Source organism: Myzus persicae, unplaced genomic scaffold (genome assembly GCF_001856785.1).
Source record: "Myzus persicae strain clone G006 unplaced genomic scaffold, MPER_G0061.0, whole genome shotgun sequence".
In the NCBI taxonomy this organism is placed as follows: domain Eukaryota; kingdom Metazoa; phylum Arthropoda; class Insecta; order Hemiptera; family Aphididae; genus Myzus; species Myzus persicae.
This window is the reverse complement of record NW_019103622.1, coordinates 109,093-134,046: the sequence shown is the minus strand read 5'-3', so window position 1 is coordinate 134,046 and position 24,954 is coordinate 109,093. Positions and strand designations below refer to the sequence as shown.

At 26.6% G+C, this 24,954-nt stretch overlaps 1 long non-coding RNA gene across 1 annotated transcript in view; it reads left to right on the top strand.

Annotated features, from left to right (window-relative positions):
* LOC111034938 overlaps positions 1–24,954 on the top strand; it is a 46,949-nt gene that overhangs the window by 11,082 nt on the left and 10,913 nt on the right. Inside the window, exon 2 of the long non-coding RNA XR_002604598.1 lies at positions 8,810–8,886. This is a non-coding gene — a long non-coding RNA (uncharacterized LOC111034938). The remainder of the gene's footprint in view (positions 1–8,809; positions 8,887–24,954) is intronic.

The window sequence follows — 24,954 nt, the reverse complement described above, 5'->3', positions numbered from 1 at the left end:
CAAAATTGCTATTTTTCTCACGAGGTTATACTTTCACATAAGTGTCCTAATCAATTTCCCGGTAAAATGTTTGATATTCTAAATTCTTTAGAAATGATTTATGACGATAATTATTAATTGGTGTATTATTATTTATGGCATTTCGGTCAATCGGTTTAAAGAATAAATAAAATAATAAATTGTCGACTTATGCTGTTAATTATCACAGATAACTCTATATTCTAGCCGTTTATATCCGTCAGCCGACAGCAGCAGGAGCACCTTACACAATTTTGTTTAATGGTATAAATATGTTATTATCATTGAATTTGGGTACCTCACGAATTTTCTGATATTATATTATATCGTAAGATTGCTACTGTTTTTTTATGATTAATAACCTTTATACAGCGGAATGCCATCAAACAAAACAATAATTGTTATTAATATTATAATAACATTTTTATCGACGTTTCCTCGAGAGTAAACGTTGTTTTACTTTGAGGCCTTGTTCTTGTATAAATAAGATTAAAAATCATAACATTAGATATTGTTATGAAATTTATTTAATTCATTTTAAAATTTGAATAATTATTACTATAGGGGTGCATATTTTATATTATTCTGTTGAAAATATATACAGTGTATACCCGTTGAGATTTTTTTGTGACATAAAAATGAAAGCCATTATGGTCTATGATTATTATCATAATGTTTACTATTTAATATGAGAATAAAAACACTTTTTAGTATTCAATTGATACTAAAATAAGTACCTACCTACTTTAAATAACAACTTTATTGAAAGATTTAATAGTAACAGATTTTAGGAGTCTCTTGAAGTATGGAACTTTGTTGTAATGTAGTGAAACAAATGAAAAATTATAATAATTAATAACTTTTTTAATATAACACTGATTTTACTAAATGTTAAATAATAATATACACTATTTCAGTATGTTTGAAGAAATCTGAAAAATATAAAGCCCCACAAAAAAATTATTCATTTTTTTCTCTTAGTGGAGTGGACAGAAACCCTTTAGTTCCACCCTTATAAATACTTAGTATCTTATTATTGTATTCAACTAGAACAGTAATTTAACACTATCACTAATTTAAATAATATTAAGCATTCTTATTATGTACCATTCATCAAATTTTTACCTACTATATCTGTTAAACATCATATTTCGATTTTAAACGTAAACACCAGAAGGAAGAATATAAAACGACTTAAAGCGATTGACATCTCTGGACAGTCATAACTCATAAATCATAATTATTGCTTTCAAAGTTCAAAAAAGATAACACAATATAGCTGCCTGACTTTCAAACGGTGAAGCTTATGTGATTCTACAGTTCTATTATCAGTATGATAAATGACAAATGTTTTTGTTCGCTATATTACATGGAATTAGTGCACAAGTGAAATGATAAAGCAGGTTTTTTATTTTGTTAGGGCTGTTCTCATAATATATCTGAGCATTGTTTTATCTATTTTACTAAAAAAAATGTTTTTAGAATAAAGTTTACATTTCCTGCAGATAAATAGTCTGTGGACACAAATGTTAAATCAGTATTAGACTTATAAAAATGGGCATTACCTAATTAATATAATTTTTGACTTATTCCACTACAAAATTCTTTAGATATTATTAAAATCTGTTGCAATTTAAACTTTTATTACATTTTGTTTTTCAAGTAGGTATTTATTTTAATATAGATCTATTAATCGATTGAATAGGTATTTAATTTTTTTGTGGAAGAAAGGTGACTAAGTCCTATAATATATGTTTGTATTATTTTAACTAATTTACTAAAACATTGTTTTTAGAATAACGCATAAATTTACTGCAGATAAATAGTTTGTTATTATGAAAATACATTGATGTATTTGTTAACAGTCCAAACGAATAATTCTTATTCGAATATTTAATTGTTTTCGAAAATATTAATATAACCTTTTGAAAGTCAACTGTAGTTATTATATTTTTGTTGGAAAAAAATTAAATTAAAAATTAATATTTTAAGTTTATAATTATTTTATATTGATGAATTTATGAATGATAAAAATGGTAAATATCATTAGCTGTATGACAATATTTGTTCTTAGAGAAATTATATTTCTGGTTACTTTTCATGTAATATATCAGGTGGGGGTCACAGCCTCCCTCAACATTTTAGCCCTAGTTGTGCCTCTGAATTCAAACTATAAAAAATAATATGACAAAAGCACCTATAATTATATTTTTATATTACGAATTAATTATACTATGTAAGTATAAAAAAGGGTTTCAATACTAAAGTTAAGCTACCATGTATTATTATAAACTAAGTGTTTTTATTCTTCTCAAGTCATCGATACTAAAAACTATAATATAAGGTTATATAATTTACCTTTATGTTATGAGTTGAATATTTGTGATGTACCTATCACATTGAAATAAACGAAAATCACAATATTACGTGTTGTCATTTTGCAAACGTCAAAAGTTTTAGATGTATCATTTCACTGAGTATAAAATATATATCAAAATGCTTAATGCATAAACTTGTAGGACGTATGTGATGTACATAGTACAGTTTTACTTCTGTTATTAATGATTGGACGTGAGACATTTAAAAAAATATTTTTTAGTTTATTTTTTCTTGTCCATTTTATCTGTTGTTTCCATTATATGTTATTAGGCTTATAATATTATTCCTAGGGCAGATGACGTGAAGTAATATACATATCAAGTTTAACAATTTTGGGGATGATTTTTACTGAGAAAACTTTTAAAAATGAACGGCCTGAAATGTCGATAAACTCTGTGATGCGCTCACGCCTTGTTCGGTATAGAACTGATTGCACTGTTATTATTATATTTTAAAGATTGTAAAAACAATTTTAATTCGACAGTTTGAAAAGAAAATAGCTCTACCTATATAACTTATTTTCTACCCTTTATAACCATCACGGTAATATGGTATTAATTTTTTTTTTTATATAAATAAATAAAATCCCCCACCCCCCTTGTTTTATATTGTTGAAAAGTCTATATACTGATTTTTTTTATTAATTATTTAAGCTGGTCGATGGCTATGTTAGTATTTGTATACACTTTTTATTCTACAATCGGTTGTCTTATATCTTATATGTGCAGGGGCTTGATCGTAATAAATGTAGACAACATTATATATTATAGTTGCTGCAGTGACGGTCGAATATTGCTTATGTATTATTTAAAATACTACTGACGTTAGCGGTCGTGACATGCAGACATTGACGTTTTTACGTTAACACGGTGTGATGGCTTAAACGTATAATCTAAACATACACATATTATTATAAATTATTCAATAGCACACAGTACACAATATTATTATAAAAGATCATCTTTGAAAGATTAAAAAAATTTCAGCTGTATATTATAAATTTATAAATATAATATTGTGTACACATATCTAATACGATTGTGCCCTATTTATTATTATTATAGAAGGGTTATAACATTATAACAGCAGTTCGTAGAATCGATTATGCTGTGATTGTCTATGATTTATTATAATAATTGTTTAGGAAGAATTGGATTGTTATTATGATAAATATTTCATAGTTTATAGATAAATTCTGATTTTTTTTAAAATATCATAATTATTTAATAATTCAGTATCATAAACTATATTTATACGTCTTAATGTAAAATATTGTATATTGTTATCTAATAAACAATACTTTTTAAAGTGCATATTTATTTTTTTATCTCGAAAACAATATAATATTTTATTGATTTAAATACCTATAGGTATGTATTATGCATAATAAATTTAAAGTAATTTATAAAAATACTATATTAAGTTAAATGGGTTGGATACTATTTAGATAATTTCACTTGAAAAACCAATTCAAATTTGCACTGAAGAGGTATTAAAAAATTAATATCTAGGTATAGTATTTTTGATAAGGAGGCACTTACTTTCATAATTAAAATGAATTATGTAAACAATAAAATCAGTAACTTATAACGTGAAGCACTTATACATTTATAATTTAAGAAAATTGTATACTGCAGTATACCTATACATTTCTGCATCAGGATTGTTTTGTTGACGACATTAATAAGTATTTCATGCGTTTTATATGAACACTAAAATTATTATACAATTTTTTATTGTTCACTTAAAGTTCATAATACATATATTTTATTTCCAGCATGTTAAAGCGTTTGTAGATTTTTTTTTTAAAAACCAACTCGTACGAGTTCACGTTCATTATAACCAAAATGTATATCTACCATTCGCTTTTTTACATTCATTAATTCTTAAAGAAACCAATTTTAATTCACCTTTTATTACAACAATTTTCGTAGGTACTTTTATTTTCCACCCAAAAAAATATATTTTTCTTTAACATTTATTATGTTTTTAAAATGTAAATACTGTATAGTGTACAGGTTCTACGTTAAATTTATAAGGAATTAAAACTCACTTTTTATTAAGTAGGTACACTGACGTAATTTTGATTATTAAATTATTTACATTTAATGTCATGTCCAACAGCCACAGATGCCACCGACAGTTTGCTTAAAAATAAAAAAAAATACAAAATTTTTTCCATAAATTGTAAGATTTTTAAGTTGTTTATACAATTACTTAGGAATTGGAAATAAATAATAATTAGTTTTATCTTATAAATTCATAAAAATTATGAACGTGTTTCGGTTTTTATTGATTATTTTTACAAATTAATTTTTACATAATTTTATGTTCATAAAATTGAACATTTTTATTTGAATGAATTGAATGTATTGAACGTAATATTACTACCTGATAAAAATATGAATATGTAAGTACCTACTTATACATACACATTTTGAACAACAATTATATTTTACCTAGGTAAGAACTAAATGAAAACTTAAACAACTTAATTTAAATTAACAATGATATTTTATATTTTTCAGTGGTAAATATCAGGGGAGGGAGGTAATTGTTGGTTGATGCTATTTTTAGTTGAAATTTGAAATTTGATATATTTACCGATGACTTAACATTTTTTCAGATGCTCTCTATACGCCTATATGCCTAACATTTTACTTAAATTATAAATTATGAATTTAATACCAAAATTGATGACTATATTAGCTATAAGTTATACCTAACCCACCAATCTTCATATTAAACATGAAATATTTTACTCCATACCCCATGATGGACAGCCTGCGGTCTCAGTGCGTACTGCGTGATACAATTATTGGCCTGGCTTAATATAACCAAAAAGTATTAGACGGTCTAAACTTGAAAAATTGTTTACGATTTCAGATGATAATCACAATTAAGCTGAATCAAAATTAATTAAAATTGTATGAAACAATAACAAATATTTAAACATTATACTAACGTGAGATAGGTAATGCCTATTTCAAAACAGTTTATTAATATATGTTTTTTAAGTTAATGTATAAACGTATGCTTGAAATGTTCTCCAAATATTAATTATATTAATACTAACTAAACGCTTCATAATTTTAAAAACATTTTGGCTCTTTGGGCCATTTGTGAATATTTGAAATGTTCGAAGTTTCTTAGTTTTATTTGATTGATGTTGAATGTTCCTAGATCAAATAGTTAGTAAATGTAATACAAGGTCTCTTGAAAGATTCTTTTATAACAGCTTAAAAACATCAAAAATACAAATTGTTTTTTTTTTTATAAGCTTTGAAGTTAACATTTTGACGGAATTGTTTATTCAAACGTAAAAAAATAATGATTTTTTTCTCTAACGATTTTATTTATTTTGATGTGATTTGAAACATATTAATCATAATTTATAATCTTGAAACATTTCAATTTGAATTCAATTATAATTTTTCACTTAAAATTAAGTTGTCCAAATATTTAGATTAAATAAAAGATTTGAATTTTGAATTCGTTTTTAGCTTTTTTGCGATGGATGTTGATAAAAAATGTTTGTTCTTCATAAATGTTGAAAATTTAGTGCAATATTCCTCATATAACTACTTATACTTTAAGTATTGCTAAATCTTGTATAGAGGTTTAAATGTTTTAACTTTTAATGATTAGAAAAAAGAACATAATTTTTCAGATGGAAAAACCACCCGCTTATAAAATATCTTTACATCGTTGTAAATGTAACGAAAAATTAATTTGTACGTTTTTGTTGTTATTTATTTAGTCTTGTAATGCGTTAGCGTTGAACCAGAAATCGTATTACACTTTCAATCGTCTGTGCGGTTTTGAATTATAGTTCTTGCGCCGATGTCATAGTTCGTAGACATCTCCCTGTTGTCCAATCTTCTATCCTGACAACATTGATTGATTGCACTGGGCTTTAATCGTTTATCAAATCCCTAATCTCGATCACTATACTCGACCATCTGTCCTTTTTCACATCCAACATTATTTTACTTATGCTGTTGATACGATTTCGCCCGAATGCGCGTCTAACGAGGATATTCTTGTTGTTTTATGGTTGAAAGGTCAAGATTCCGTTCGTTTTCATTCATGCATGTATGATATACTATGTATTATAATTATAACTAATATTCCAATATTGTATTTATGATAATTTCTGAAATTTCCGCTGCATTATGTTCGGTGTTCAAGTTTTGCCGTGTTCGGAAGTTATATAATATAGGAACAAAAATAGACAAAAACGGCTACTAAAAAGTGTCAAATATTATATATTGTACGTACGAATAATGTCAAGCGTGGAAAATAATATTTTGACAAAAGTAGACAAATAAATTGATAACCGTCACACGTACTGCAATAATAATATGTAGTCGTGTTCCACTGTGGCGCATAAAACGAAAAATAATAAAAATAATGTTAACAGTCACGGCCTAATGGAGATGTACAATAAAATTGTAAATACCTAATTAATAAAAGATAAAATAATATTTTACTGAATAATGTACGATAAATTATTGTTTTCAACAAAGTTTTGTTGAACAACCTAAATATTGTATTACACGAATATTTTATATTACAGTGTAATAAATATTATTTATTATTACATGCACGTAAATTACGATTAAATTAAGAAATATGCCTTAACTGCTTAATTAATGAAAATAATATATTACCTATGTAAAATTATTATTTAAACTCATAACTATTACTAACTACTATTAATAAAATACTGTAATGAAAAAGTTAGATGACTTTATCAGGAAAACTTAAAAAAAAATAAAAACTGTTATTACTACCTACTAATCTAATTATTAATTATTACAACTATTTAGTCATATACGCTGAGCCATGGCATGCTATTTTATTGTCAGTTGCATACATTTGTATGAATTTCTGACGACTTTTAGTTGGCCAAGAAATAGGACCTGATATTTTATTTTTCGCAATAGTTTAATTATTATTTTTATTTTGTAAACACTTTTAATGAACTATTGATTTCTTATCTATTATTAGTTATTACTTATGTATCAGTATTTCCCAAAGGGTGTACTGTGATAATTTGAATAATTTTTTAGAAATTTCAATATTATTCGAGATGTAATTATTTTAGAAAACAATAATAACTATAAAAAAATAATAAAAATATATACTTCAATATTTGATTGCGAATATTTTAATGTTCGTTTGGTTTGCTGCGTTTTTTTCCCGGACCAAAAAATACTTGTTATTGAGAAGAAAAAAATGCTTAACGAAAGTATGTCACAACTTTTAGTAGGTACCTAATAATAATAATGTGCCACGAGGAAAATAAGTTTGAGAACCAGTGCTATGGATATAGTAATGTGAATAATGTGTTTCACTATATATTTCTATTTATGATTATATTACTTCTTATAGTTACATTTATAAATTATATACCTATGTACTTACCTACATGGATATATAATATAGCATTATACAATGGCACTTGATAAAACAACAAATATACATACTTTTATGTTTTGTTTTTTAAAGGAAGTTTACTAGTAATAATAATATACCGTATACGTGTTTTTGAAGTACCTAAGTGCATAGATATTATAATATTTTATTATTTGTTTGAAAAAAAAATGATTGTTTCATTTTTTACAGCACACGGGACATGGGTAATATATAGTTGATATAGTTTCATTTTTCTCGAAGAGACCTATAGAATATCACAGTTGGCCACCTGGTCAGTATAATATAGATAAGTAACTAAGAAGTTATTTTGACTTCGACTTAGCCTGCACTCACCGGTCACTGTAGTTTACCACAGTGCTTATAAACTATGTATTAATCTCTGAAATAATATCAAAATATAATGTCAACATTGTTGTTGTATGCTTTACCACTATCCAATATTTATGGAAGTATCACTCGAACATAGTTCAGAAGTATACTGTAAAACAGATATATTTTATTATAGTTTGAGTAAATTATTAAGTATAACTGTTTAAGCAACATAATATATTTATTAGAAATTATATATTCTACTATGAGTCTTCTTGTTAGGTACCTGTTACGTATCTTTGATTCTGATCAAGTCATGATTGACTTATTTTTATTATATTTTATTCCAATTGGATTATCGAATTAATACTAATGTATTAATGTATTAATAGTAAATATTGCCCATTTATGTATATGTATGCATATACGATATTATGTCTATGTCATACTCACATAATTATAAAGTTTAATTGGACTTCCACAGAATTAATATTTCATAAACTATATTAGTCTATAAACCCATGCTTATACATTATGTATTCGTACATTTGATAATTTTGTTAATCCACAATGTTATTTTTCAACATCCGTTTCTGTTTCACGAAAAGTCATCTCTATAATAATATTTAAAGCAAATAATAAATAAGAGTTTTGTTTTTAGGAAATTGATCTACTAGTTGTGTCCATTAAATGCATGGACCTAAAAACGTTGCAATTCAAATACAAACAACATTCCAGGTAATCCGAAAAATGAGTAAAACTAAATGGCAGGAAAATTACAAGGGCGTCTCATGTTCCATTTTTAGAGGGACATTTTTAAACATATATATAATTTAGTGATTCAAATTCTACATATTATAACCATGAGTACGTGTTAATGCATGATAATTGAAACAAATAATAATAGTGACTTAGGGATGTTGAAGATCCCCCACATCATCCTCAGGTTAGCCCTTTAGGTTTTGACAAACAACACAAAGTGAACCACCTATTTTTGTTATTTAAAAATCACTCAAGTAAAGGACATTAGAGCAGAAACGTTTTTTTCTACCATCCGCGATTGTTATAAATAATTACAAAATATATTTAAAATATGTATAGAAATACTTGGATAAAAAAGTATGTCAATATATTTTCCAATAAGTATTTAAATACTAATCAAATGAATACATTTAAGAAATAGTCAAATTAATATTTCATAAATACCTAAATAGGTAAGTACCTACTTGTCAATAGAGCTCTTCAGACCAGAATTTGTTCAGGTGTACCTAAGGTTTTTTTCTACACAAATATTGTAAATTGAGCAAGGACAAACATAATTAGATTAAGCCCTATAGAATTTAGCATAAAAGTGTACTTGTTTTTTTTTTGTTATTATTAGTTTAAATTCTTAATTATACAATTACATAATATAGCCAAGTATTTAAGTTATCAAATGTATTTGGAGTACAAAAATGTTGAATTTCACTATTTAACAAGTATCCTATATGCTTATTGGTCATTTATGATACTATAGTAGCTGTAGATAATGTTATAGCTAAAATAATAACTATAATAATTTTAACTATAGCTAATGTTTGACTAAGCAATATATAATCGAAAAAAGAAATTAAAATTAGAATAATAACGAACGGCCTAACACAGTTCAATGATTTACCTACACTTTGCACCCGGGTGAGCAGCGATGATCATTGTATATTTTCATCATGACCTGTGTCACGAAATGAATGTACGTGTCGAAAGTTACATCCTGGCGCATCGAAATTAGTTTTGAAAAGTAAACAGAGGGTACTTTTGATACTATATAATATTATCTTGTCCAAAAGACACGAGTTCACCTAATACCTCTTCTGTTTTTATGGGTTTTCTCCGCATATAAGATTACGAAATTCCATTCCGCAGGACTAAAACTTAAAATTGGGAATATTGTACTGAGATATTTTGCTTTAACTATATATTACATTAAAAATAAAAACAAAACACAACTATACCAATCACCCCTTTCACATCTTACACTCTCATACATGGAGTTAGTATTGATAATGACTTCCCAAACAGGACTGATATCCATGTTTTGTAATATTTTCTTATCTGTTATTATATACCTATTAATTAGTTATTACTCATTATACCGGTGCAAATTCGTACAAATTCTATATTTCTTTAAATTAAAATTTAAAAAATGCTTAAAGTAAAATCTTACCTATTCCATAAATGAAAGAGGATGTTTGAAAACATTGGTATCTAAATAAAAACAACATATTTAAGTTTAATGTTGTCTGGTCAAAGTATTAGTATACATAAAAACTTAAATAGGTTACTACTGTTGTTTAAATCTACAGTTTTATTTGTAACTAAAAATGGTTAAATAAATAACTATTTTGCTTCCACGAGTATTTTAATTACAATATTTGTCTTCAATTGAGTTCATTTATGTCCCACCTTCACATCCGTGAATCACAACATCAAAATAAATATTATGAGAGTATATACTATTAATATTTTAAAAGTTTATCTGAGAACTTAATATGTCAAGACTAAAACTAAACATTTTGATAGTTTCTTTTAGTTTATTAGGTATAAAGTTATACAATTCTAAAGTGGCATGATGAATGTATTGACATAGAATCGCTTTTCATATGCAATGATTTATTATTGAATTAAAATTTAACATCGGTACCCATTACAGCAGTGAGCAACTGAATGACGAGGTACCTACACTCGAACCCTACTATACAGCAGAGAGGTTTCCTACTTGTCCATTTTTTTTTTTTAAATTGAATTATTAATTTGATGATAAGGGGTGTATTATACTATTGGGCATATAACTTCATGAGCACTTATAGTTATAATCTATATAATTCTATCTGACGATAATATTCATCAATTCAAAAATATGAGTTGTTCTACCAATCACCCATTCATACACTCAACGATGATGATAATTATTAATTAGACATAATACATATTAAATAATAGTTAGTCATTACTCTGATAAAAAGTATGAATGTAATCGTTGTCCAATATATTTTATAATACAATACAATTTAAATATAATAATTATAGCAGATAATATTATTATCATGATACATGGTAGTTCAATAATACTAATAACGTTACTTAATTAATATTTATAGTCTTACCTACGAATCAAAAAATTACAAAACTCAAGCATTTATTTGTCATGAATAATTTTTGGATTATATTGACTACATATTGCAGTTTTTATTTTTTAAGAAATACTCCAAATTTAGAAGGTATTCGAATAAATTTAATGAAATTTTGAACTCGGCTAACGAATGTTCCTAAAAAACCCTAGACTATTAATCGGAAGATTAATATACCAGTAGGTATTCAGGTTCCAAGTATAATATTGCACAGCACTATAATATAAGTACTGTGACAGCATGGTTTTGAACGTGGTTGATCGACTGTTCGAAATGTATTGTTTTAAGAACAAGTACATTATACCGATATTCATATGTTTATGGTTCGTCAAGTAAATGCTTTTTCACCAACAATTTAAAAACTTTTGATTCTGTATAATTACTCCATTCTTGGTATAAGAAATTCTTCACTTCCATGGCTGACTTCTTATTTTACAGGCAAAAGGCAATTTATTACGTATAATAAAAAGTATTTATCTGCTCCTTATTATATCCCTTCTGTAGCCGCAGGTGTTTCTTAAGGGCTTCATTTGGCTCTAATATTTTGTCTTTGTTCGTAAATGATACTTCTGGTAACTTTTCAAAAGTAAGTACTTCTATTTACTAATGATTTAAAGTTTTTTTTCTTTCTATTAAATCCTTAGATGATTATAAATTACAACCCAAAGTCCGATGTTATTTTATTTGTGGTTCGACGATGTCGACATAACTGATCATTAAACAAAAACTTTATTACATTCAACTAAGAAAATACACGAATTATACACATTTATTATTTTAACATTAGCGTTAATTTGAAACAATTATCCATTTCAACGATTTGAGTTTATTTTGACTGAATATATACACAATAGTTGATAAACTATAAATTTAAATCTTTGTTTTTTTTAAACCAGAGGCCACGTATTTAAGACATAATCGCCATTATGTAAATCTATACAAATAATTGGTTTTATTAAACGTACTAGAGAACTTTTAAATGATGTGGGCAGTGGCGCTTTATTTAAGTTTCCCCGGTAGGTAAAATTTAGAATAAGTACCTTCAAATGGACCAGCAACATTACCGGTGGTTTTAAGTTATTAAAATCGAATTTTTTTATTTATCTAAATATTTTTATTCCTACAAATTAGTAATTATGAATCACCAATGATGTTATCAGAGGTATACATTGTTTTGAATCCTATGTTGCATTATTACTGTTATCAGGCTATCTTGCTCCAAAATATTGTAAGTACATTGGATTTTTTAGTTTTTCCACAGTACTAATTTTCATCGAAGAAAATAACTAACGCAAATATTTTTGATAGTCTCGGAACACGTGAATACACCACTATAGTCACATGCGTGTTCGTAAAAAAATACGATTAGATTAAAAAAATAATTGTACGATCGATTATATTCTATAATACTAAATGCACGTATACTAATTTATTCAAATAAATAGAAAACGTGTTCAGTGCCACTTTTATTTTAACCAAATAACATCAAGATTGATATAATATTAGGAATTGTTCTTTACATTGTACATTATGTAAGTACCCAATATTTTTATACACAACATCAGCAAATTTGTTTTTTTTCTGAAACTTATATTATTTCATTAGTTTGAAAAACAAAACAAACATTTAAGGTTATTCAAAATGTTAATCTATACACTTGCTTTATTTGTTGTTTTATTTAAAAACAATTTGGTGGTTAAAAAGTATCATAATATTATCAATTATAAATGTATAACTAACGATGGTTATTGAAATAATGAATATATATAATAATAAGATGTTTATTATATTATATGCAATATGTGTACAGAATATAACTAAGGATAGATATTGCAGAAATTAAAAACAATTAGAATCTAATATTCAAACAAATTAGATAAAGTTTTAAATGTAATTATTGAAATTTAGATTTAAACGATGTAATGTAGAAATATATTTAAACTAAACATGGATCTATATTCTATACAGTGCGATCATTTAAATTGTTATATTAAATTGTAGACACAATCATTCTTATCAAATTTATTGCCTGGGTTACGATTTATGGCTGTATGAATCGAGGTTTTCTGTAAAGTGAACACATATTTATAGGAACATTTAAAATGCTTAACTTCCCTGGTACACCTCGTGTTTACTTTAGGTATAACTTTATATAGTAAAAATATAGATGGATACTATTGTTTGTACATTTTTTTAAAAAAATGACAACATTAATAATTAAATGTATATGAATAGATTTAAAGATTTTAATAAATCGAGAAATAATGTGAAAACGTATTCATGATTAAATACGAAATGACTCTTAAAAAAGTACCGGATTCAATCTAACGAATCTAGTAAAGGAACTTAGAGTTACTTGAAAAAAATATAACACTGTTCAAAAATATATATATTATGTTATAATATATAAATATTAAACTATAATATGTTGAAGTATTATGTGTAAGTCTTTGAAATAATTTTAATACCATAGGTACTATACCTATATACCTACATAAAATACACCTTTAATACATCATGCGTGAATGTCAAATATAAATAAGTGAGGAAAACTCTCTGAGCGTGTTGAATTCCGGATTTAAATACGTTTTTTTTTTAAAGTCACTTTATAACTAGGTATGTTAATATTAAATCATTATTTATATTATATTGTGTCATACTTGTCGTTTTAGACACAACCTCATTACCATTTGTACAGCAAAAATGTAAAAAAAAAAATACGATTTAACATAAAGTTATTATTTGGCAGAAATGTATTTTATTTTAAAAATAGCGCTGCTGTCGGCTTATTGACAATAACTGAGTAGCACAAGCGGGTAATTTATAAAATATAATCGATTTGTGGTCAGAAAACTCATTTATCTATATCGAAAAATGAATCGCTAGGGTACTATAAATTGCATTTATGATTTATACATTTCCAATATTGCATAGCATTTACATGTATCATACAAAAACAAGCTTAAAAAAACAGAGGAAGTCGTTCTAGAGTAAAGAAAGTGTCGAGTGTACCTCCTAATGAATGTGTCAAATTTGAATTCAATGATAAATCATTATTAATACGAAAAACGATTCTGATCGGGGACAGGCTGTCAGCCTATATTTCTTACTATATTTATTTTATATTTATATTTATGTTAGTAATCTACATATTTGCATAATAGTACGTAATACAAAAGGTCATTCACTAATCGTACAAAGTACACCTATATTATACTAATTAATAATATTTTTTATAATACATTATTGCAATTCACTTAAATATCATTATAGATTTTCAAAAAAACGGTATGCATAGATCGGTGTATATAAATCTTAAAATGAATTTAAATATTTTGAAAACGACACTGTGTTTATTGTATATATGCAAGTAATTTTCAAAAAGTTTCAAGTCACTATGAATAATATTTTTTAAATTACAACAAAATAGTTAAAATGTTTTGTTTGAAAATCAGATTATGTCGAAAAAAGTATAAAATAAAATGGTGAATACATACATTTATTTTTTAGATTTTTATGTGTCTGTAAGAATAACTTAAGAAGAACCTTGTTATTAATTACCAAGCCCAAGTTATTAATATTAAAAATGGTATACAATTTTTAACTATAAAATAACTAGCATATCTGCATGCCATTTTTACTCATCAACAAAAATGTTATCTTGCATAAATCGAAATAAAACTTAAAAAATTAAATGTTTATAAATTACACAGTAAGAGTCAAAACATTTTAAAAATTATATTTGCATATAGAAAATGCTAATAAGAACATTTATCGAACAATTTAAGTCTCTAGAGTTATTCATTTTTGAAGAACAATAAAAAACAAATTAGATTTATCGTAATCGGGTTTTGCATAAAAATATCACTTTCCTGATTAATTTAAAAAGTACTGCACATTTTTCTTTTAACCAAATGTCAACTAGATCAGATTTTTGACCAGTAACCACTCTCATAGTTAAAGATTGAAACATTTTTACTTTCATCAAAATATAGATGAGGTAAAAAAGCCTAACTACATCACTCCCGCTCATTATTTGAATTAAAACGATATTACCAATAATTGTCGACATCTCACTATATAGCATATTACATTTAACAAAAATTTAATCTAAAGTAACGTAAACTTCAATATTGTTGAGAGTTGTCTAAGATTTAGGAAATTATACAGAAAAGCTGTTTTGCGTGGGATAGTACCAAAAAGTTTACGGCTAAACATAAGAAACCAATTTTTCACCATATAAAATGAGGAGAATTTTGGCTATATGCAATGTGGTTTTCATTTTTCGATATTACTTTACCTAGCTAAAATGTTATTATTATTTTATGTTTTCGGAAATTGAAAATATAATAATAATATTAAACAGTCAACGTTTTTCTTTTTTTTTCCCTGAAAATATGATTTCTTATCTAGGAATATAATGTATAGCCACTCTGATTTCGGTTGTTTCTCGATCTTAACAATTTTTTAATAGAACAATACATTTATTATTCTTATAAACCATAATTAACAATAACAAAGGTAAAAATAAGTTACCAGAGAATTTATGAGGATGGATTTTCAGATGGACGACTGTCAGATGAGGGTTTCTATTTATAGTATAAATTGAAGTCATAAAATTAGTTACAATTTTTGTTGAATACATTATATATAGGTACCTTTTGAAACAGCAAAGCTAGAAAATTATTATACCCATGTGTATGACGTAGGCACTTACCACAAAACACAAATCTCAATAATAGTTGAGACCTGAGAATGATAGCACAATTACAACTACACTTGTTTATTTCAAATATTTTATGTTTAAGTTTATTTAATTTAAGTGTAAAATATTTTTATTCATATCATTTAATTTTTTATGATTTAAGTATTTAGGAACTTTTTTAGATATTGTTTTAGTTGTCTTTTTTAGTCTAACGTTTTCTTGTCATTTTGAACATTATATTTTTACTTACACTGTATTAAAATCTAAGACAATAATAAATGACAATTATAATATATATTATACAGAAAATAGAATAATGTCAAATAAATAAAACAATCCACAAGAAGACAACCTTAAGAATATTGTTCCCTTTACACAAACAATTAATATGTACTCAATTTATTCACTACACTATAAAATATATCCTTTTGTAGCATTAATAATATTTATTTTTGTAAGCTAATAACCTTAGCAGTTGAAGCTGTAACAAAAAAAAATAAATAAACAAAGATAAATAAACTAGACAAGAATTTTAAATGCTCATAGATACAATTTAGTTTATCTACCTACAATATCATGTGTTGCTTAGACTTTAAAATGAGTTTTTCTATTATCGGAAAAAAATGTTAAATAATTATTATGCCTATTTAAATATTGACTGTAAAATATCATAAAAATAAAACTATACTAAAAAAACGTCAAAATAAAACGCATTTATTTCCGTTCGTTCCATTATTGCAAGATAATTTACTGGATCAACACAATCCACTTTTGAGTTTTGACATAATATATCCTCAGAGTTTATATGTTATACGTACAACAGTAATACGATTGTTCGAAAGACCTTATTTACTCGTTTTTAGACGAATAACCACTTAGCTGGAATAGACATGTATATCGATAGCTATTATATTGAAACGAGGAAATATACGCAACAATGAAGACATTTTACTTTTTGAACTAGATGATGCGCCTACAACAATTTTCAATTTTCAGGAGGAAATAAAAATAAAATACGGAAAAATTAGCCGTGTGAAATAATACAAATACGGTACCTACACAGATACAGGTTGGATTTGGGCTGTTATTTTGTTTTTGACAGTGTTTTGTAGTAGTTGTAGTGTAAAAAATATACAATATAATATACCAACGTAATATTATTATGTGCGAGCATTAGACGAATCATCATCTATTATTCCAATTATTAACATTTATTCTATATTCACAAAATTAGTGTTATACTTACATACAATCGGAATTGTATCTGGAGTACTTGGTATTTATTTTTTTTGTATAATATTATTATTTATTATGGGCGCATTCATTTGGTGCAATTCCATCAATATTTCAATATAAACAAAACAGTTTTCCTGCACCCCCAACAACCTGCCTCAATGGATTACGGGATATTTTGACGTACCTATAGGATACCTACTTCCCTGCATGTGTGATCGTGTTTACAATATAATATTTTTGATTTTGATTTTAACCACTATACAGCTGAAGGGATTCTTCGGTTTTTGGTTGTAAAAACTGTAGGATTATGAACTATAATCTTTATATATTTTAGCAACAATTCTTGCCCTCGCGAAAAAGCTTTTAATAAACGCTTCTACGGACGCGCGTAAACTGCAGTGGAGCAACTATAAAATATTTTGGGATGAAGTGGTTACATTCATAAAATATTTAATTATATTATGTAAATGCGAAAGGTATAACCACTCTTGTGCCGTCCTCTTGAGTGATATTTAGTCTACCTTGAGATTCTGTACTAAGCTTTTTTTTCTTGTTGTATAATATACATAATATTTATAATATTCATCATTTCCATGTATATAATATTATATTAGTATATAGGTAATATGTATACGATGACTATGAAAAGTAGATTGAGTGTTATTATGTGCACCTGTTTTGTTTACAAATTTGAAATTCTAGTTGGAAATGTAGAGCTTAGAGATATGATTTATGGTTTTCACAGAAGTCTTTTAGGTGCAAAATGAATGGTAAATTGTCGTCATTTACGTCATGTTATGCGTCTTTTGTATATCTAGATAAAATACATGTTGGTTATTTAATTATAGTTTAAAAAAAATATTATCTTAAATAAGTAGTATTGCTTTTACCAATACTTATCACTAATCAAGAGAGCGGGCATTTAGACAGTGCCATTTCAAACAGAAAAATGTTGTGCTTTTTAATTTCATGCCTTTCATGCCTTTATTTATAAACTACGATCTGAATTGATTTTATTCCATTTAACATTTTTAACAATCAGTTCCATTTTAATTGAATTCATTCTTTTTTTTTTTAAGTTTCTACTTATTGTATTTTATAATTAATTTAAAATAAATATTTATATTATCTGTGATCGTGGTTTTGTTTAATGATAAAACAGTAACAATTGTGTACGTATAAATTTGTTTATATTATATTATGCTGTACAAACACAATAAAATATTATTCATCAGCAAACCGATACACAGTTTTATGGTTTGAAATTGTAAACAATATAGTACCTATACCTAGGTAGTAAAATCATGTTTACTAGACTTCAGTGTTTATTGAAACTGTCTCATCCATTATCTATATATTGATACACATTGCCCTGTGTTTTTATGTCACCCATCGTAGGAAATGAAGTTAATCAAAGGGAAATTGTCGAGGTATATACTGCGAAGATAGTTTTAAGAAAGAAACTCTTAATTAATAATAATAATAACCAATATAACAGAGGATTTTCTAATCAGTTTTGAGTATTTCGCCTATTAATGTAAATGTGGTGTAAATGATTCCTAAAGTGTTTATACAAAACAAATCTTATCGTGCTAGATTGAGTAATTTATTGGTTAATTATTGGTCAACAAAGATCCTAATTCTAAAACATTGCGTATTAAGTAAAAAAAAGTTCACAAGATAAAAAATTATAATTATTGTATCATCACATACGAGTATATTATAATAATGTACATATTATATTGTCATATGTGTAATGCATAATTTAATATAAACAATTTGGCTGTGGTGGAAAAAATGAATAATACAACAGGCAAAAATAAACTTTTATCAATTCTTTTTTTTTTTTTACAGAATATAAAAAAGAATAAAGAGGGTAAATAAAATTTATTTATAGATTGAAAACCGTATTAAACCGTAATAAACTGAATTTTACCTGCTACTTGGTGACTCGAGGAAACTAATGCTTTTACAGCAAAGTTTGATTTTTTTGGAAAGAATTTGTCTTGGGTACTAAAATAATGGCTCTAAAAGTTTTACGTACTTATAATACCTTTCTTTCTATATAGATTTAAAATTAATTGCGGGGTTTCGGGTGAGAAGTTAGCTCAATATGATATTATAATGTTCCAATAAATTATTATTAAAAAGTAACTCTCAATTTAACTTTCAATATAAATTTCATTTTTTCATCAAGACGCTATAGATAGGTGTTATTTAGTGCTTATTTGAGTTATTTCTATATGACTATACATGCAATATATTATGTACCCATAGCGCTTGACATAGCGTTGAAATAAAATGAAACCCAAACGCCATTCCTTAAAACAATTATTTATATTTGGTTATCTATAGTGGTAACACACAGTAATCATTCTTATTCCAAGTAACATTTAAAAATATGACAAATATTAATTCGACATAAATTACAAACTCGCTTTTTTCAGTCAATAGCTATAGCTAAGAATAAAATATACATTTGTTTATAAACTATAAGGTATAGTGTGCATTTGTATTTTTATATTACTTTTAAGGAATAAAACCAAATATATTATATACAGTGAAATGTGAATTATAATTTATAAACTGAGTTTAATAATATTCTGTAAAATATTATGTTATTTGTTGGAATGTCTGTCGTGTTTTATTAATAGTTATCCGCCTTGCATATATACAACTTGATTAATTACTTAACGTTCGAGCAGAAATTAAATTGGAAGTATCTTAATTTTTTTCACTCTAAATTCCTGAAGAAATTCACAGCAATATTAATCTGGCTTGGCCGGTTATGTCAAACCTGCAATATGAATTATTATTATTATGAATAATTATTCAACACAATACATCATATTATATTAACTAGGTACATTTTTTTTTCCTGATGGTCACAAAATAATATTTTAATATCCTTAACGAGCAACGGAGGCTTGTGTATTTGTTCATAAGAACTTTACAGTAGTAATTACTTGTTTGACACTTGGGTTAAGGACACTTCATTAACTGTATGCGGCGAAGACGCTTTTACTTCCAGAGTTCCGCGAATACACGAACGATGCCTCGTGCCTTAAGTTTATTCTTGGAAACATTGCTTATAAGTTGTGTATATGTCCTATCAACAACTCTGAGTGGAATTTTTTCCTTTGTAATTTCAATACGACATTCAATGTTACGTAATAGAGGGACAGAATTATGTCCAATAGCAGTTTTATTTCAGGAATAGTAGTGCGAAAACTCAAGAGAGATGCCGACACCTGCTGTTATTAAAGATGGTAGGTATTTATTTATTTTGGGACTAATTATTTTGTGGTTGTCTATAGGTATAATATGCTTTTCCCAACCTTCAAAAAAATTCCATTAATTATTACCGTTTAGTTAAAAGATGAAACATTTTTTTGCATTTTGGTTTTTTTTTATTCTTCAGGGGATTTCCAAAACATTTGTTTTAATCACAGTGAAATAAACATTAAGTGCACAAGTTACACATTTCATCTACCTACTAATTAGAAATGAGGGTATTTAACATAGAATAAAGTAAATAATATAATTTTCTTTCAAATATTATAACCATGGTTGAAATATAGATATGGATTGTTATCAACAGATAAAAAAAAATGGCTGCGTACCGGAAGATATCAATTTTTCGTACCATCATATATAGTTAGGTTTAAACTTGAAAATGATTGATTCCCTTTACTCTGACACTTTCGTTTTTATCACGAAACTTGTAATTTATGGAGAATGGGTAGGTATATACGCAATAATAGTTTGTATATTTTAGCCATGATCATAATATTATAATTTTCATTAAACAGAAATAGTTTTTGTAACATGTAATATTTTAGTGAAAAATCGTTACTGGTTTTATTTTTATATGAATATTCACGATAACGCTTATCATCGTAAACGACTGAGAGACGGTCCTCTGAATTCGTCAGAAAATAAGACATTTTAATTAGTCATTATTGGTGCGTCGTGTTTATTTCTGACGTCATATCATTTTCAAATATTTGCGATAGTTGTATTTCATATTTTTAGCAGCTCTAGAGGTCTTAAAGTGGCCATACATGAGATGTTCTAGCGCGAAGGTAAACCTCTGAAATGTAAACCGGAAGATGAAATAGAACCCTCCAGTCAACCCTACACGTCCATGTTTACAGGTTAGGTTTAGATCAGTTTTGTTACTATTTATATACGTTTTGACAAAACCTCCAAGAAACCTGCAAGAAAAAATCAAGAGACCGTGGATTTTTTGGAGGTTAGAGTTCAGGCTTTACTTTCCGACTTATGGGATGTTTAAATGTTTTTCATGGTTTTTAGAGCACTTTAAATCTGTGCCCTACACTTATAATAGCTGCAGGTAAGTGGTGACTACAATGCAACACCATGAATTATAAATGTAACAGTAAGCAACAGAATAGAACGATGAGAAAGAGAATAGCTAATGGCAAAGAGAGCTAATATAAAAGGGACGAAAAAATATTTATATTACTTACAGGAGAATTCCTGAAAATTGTACATAAATATTTTAGGAACGGATAAAGAATCTGAATATCTGAGTTTGACGATTCCGGGTTTGTCGGATTAACTATCTGAATTTTTTGGTTAGAATTTTATAATATAAATCATAAATGGTTAAATTAAACTTATTTTATTCCGGTCTAATAGCCTGTGCCCGTACCGACTACGATAATGTTTTTAATATTTATTTGGTATAGCGAAATATTTCAACTACTTCTTTGTTTTGTTTGTTTTATTATGTATTGCAGTATTGTTGTAATATTAAAGAAGTCCCTTTTTCCACCACTGATGGAAGGATGGAATGTTTGCGCATTATACTTCCCCTAATAGTAGCCTGATCTTGTGTTTTTGTACATTATATACATGTATAATATTAAATATAATATAAAATGTAGGTATACAAGATAGCTCGTTGATCAATACCGTCATTTTTCTTCGACTTACAAAATTACAAAATCATAACAATAAAATAAAAACGTTTGAATAAATAATAAAGACTTATTGGGTACAATATTAATATTAACCATTATTCCATTCGTTTAATTTTCTTTTCGTGAATTTTTGGAGCGGAAAATACTTCTTTTTTCTTTTTGAATAAGGTTTTATTACAATGGTTATTAGCTTACTTTCTTTTTTTCTTCACTAAGTATTTTTGATTCTGCTTCTAATAATGCACGACCTGCACGACCTTTATTTTTGTTTTCATTAATATCAGTATCGATTATTTTACATTATATTTTTAATTTACGATACTATTAACGAATGTAAGAAAATAAGATTTATTTTATGCAGAATTAGTGATGTTCAAATGCAGATAGATTATTATAATAAGTATAATATGGTTGTACTATGCAGCCGACCATATCATTATTTACAATACATCGCAATACAATCAAGTATCTTTAATTAGCATGTTTTGTTTTCAGAGCATCCAAACACATTTTTCATACCTGTCTTATTACGTCAGTTGTGCAAAATAACTGAAAATAATAATATTATATATAGTACCTATGTATTTTAAATGAAAATTTTAAATCATTTTTAAGCATTGATTTTTTGTGCTCTGCGCATCGGGCGGGAAGTGCGGTTCTTCGGTTATTTATTTATTCGTACAAAAACATACTTTTATCGGACTACCATACAATGCGTACGTATATTCATAATATTTAATAATAAAATTACAGGAACCATTTATTTTTGGAGTACACATTTTCTTTACAAGACGTCATTATTAAAATATATTTCTATGAATTGATATTATAATACATATCTTAGGTATTATTATAATATGCATTTGACGAAAACCTGCAGGAGGCGGTGCACTTATGCGGTAGTTGCAGCATTACAAGTGCAAGCAAACTGCAGCAAATAGTGGGTGTACCTAAATTGTACCTAGAAGATGTACATCGATCAAAGACGGAAGAAATAAAATAAAAAGTTTATGCGCTAGTTAATGTAGGTACTAGGTATACCGTTCTCACCACCCCAACGATGATGGTTTGATTACGTTATGTATCTGCCGGTTTAATTATTGGCCATGGTATTTGCGGTAACCGCGGGCGGCCCGGTGAGAGTACACCTGTATATCCATTTATTGAAGTTACCTATGAGTAATATTATAGGCTCTTTAGTAGAAGTTCTAGTGAAGTTATTTGTTCATGCAAGATTATTCAGGAAATTCTGACTTTCATTGCTCGTTAATAATTTTCTCACGGCTTAATGGAAAGTATATAGGTTTGTATATAGGTTGTTGTTGTTGTTATTGTTGCAATATGGGTTTTAACAATAAGCTTAGACTTTAATAAACAATGATAAGCAGCAGTATTTGTGGTTAGGTCGAGCTTATTTTGTAAATGTATTAATCTTGTTCTATAAACTTTGTGAATCAAAGCTAAAATAATTCTCAAAAAAAAAGGACTTCACTCAGAGTAAAGATCGGAAACTAACAGTAATGATATTGATTGCATTAAATATTGAGACTTATACAACAACTAGTTTTATATGTATCTACTGAAAAAAGTTTCACACAATGATAGCCTGCAGGGACAGCTAAAATTAATGGTATGATTTACCGGCTTTATAGTTTACCTAACCTTAGTAAAAAAATATGATGTTTGGATAAAGTTCTGAGTAGTTCTTATTGTTATATTTCAAAAACTATTATACTCATGACCTGAAATTGCTGAGTGTGCTGTTCCTTTAAGTTCCCTAAAAAAATGTATATCAAAATAAAATGATCGTTTTTATAGGTTATGATAATCTAGAATTATTATTTTAAGTTAATGAATTCACCCTGATTGTAAACATACGTTTATTATTTTAAAATTTAAATTCACTTTATATTATGTACATGTTTTCTAAATCATTTTAGATTTAAATAAATTTAACATTTACTTATCATGAAATAATAATATTTTCAATTAAAAAAAATAATATTTTATGTTATCATTAAATAAAAAAAATAAATCACGTATTTATATGCATTATCAAAGGAATGGAAAACTTATCGTTGATCAGTATAATATTTTTTGCATAACTACTTGACCTAAATCAGTTAGACTATTAAATAAGTACTCAGGTAAAAAAATATCACAAAGGGGGAAAAAAAATCATGTTATTATAATTCATGTTAGTGTAGTTCATTTGAGCAAATCAAGTACCCATACCTACCAATACGGTTTTTAGAGTTTAACCATGTGTACTACACATGGTGAGAGAGAAATTTGACCCAATCAAATAAACGACGGTGATTGGTTTATGTGTATACCATCAAAATGCATAGAAAGAGACAAAGTGCAGAATAATTTAATTTATTTGTAGTTAGGAATGTCTCGATTGAATGTTAAGTAGTCAGCACGGAACTCGATCAGTGCATGAACTGAAAACACTCTACAACTGTACAACTGCGCTCGCAGGTACTACAGTTCAATTTAGAAAACTTATTTACATTTAACCATGCGACTACAAAACACTCAATATCCAGACAATAGGTAACTATGCAATAAAAATTAATGTTTGTATATTACCTTGGTATACCTAATTAACACAACTATAAAACAAGATTATTAATTTTTGGATGTTATTCTCATATTCATTTTCGATGAGTTACAATATTATTTCAAAAAACAAGTACCTATAGTAGGTATTATACAATACAAACAACTGAAAAATATTTTTAAG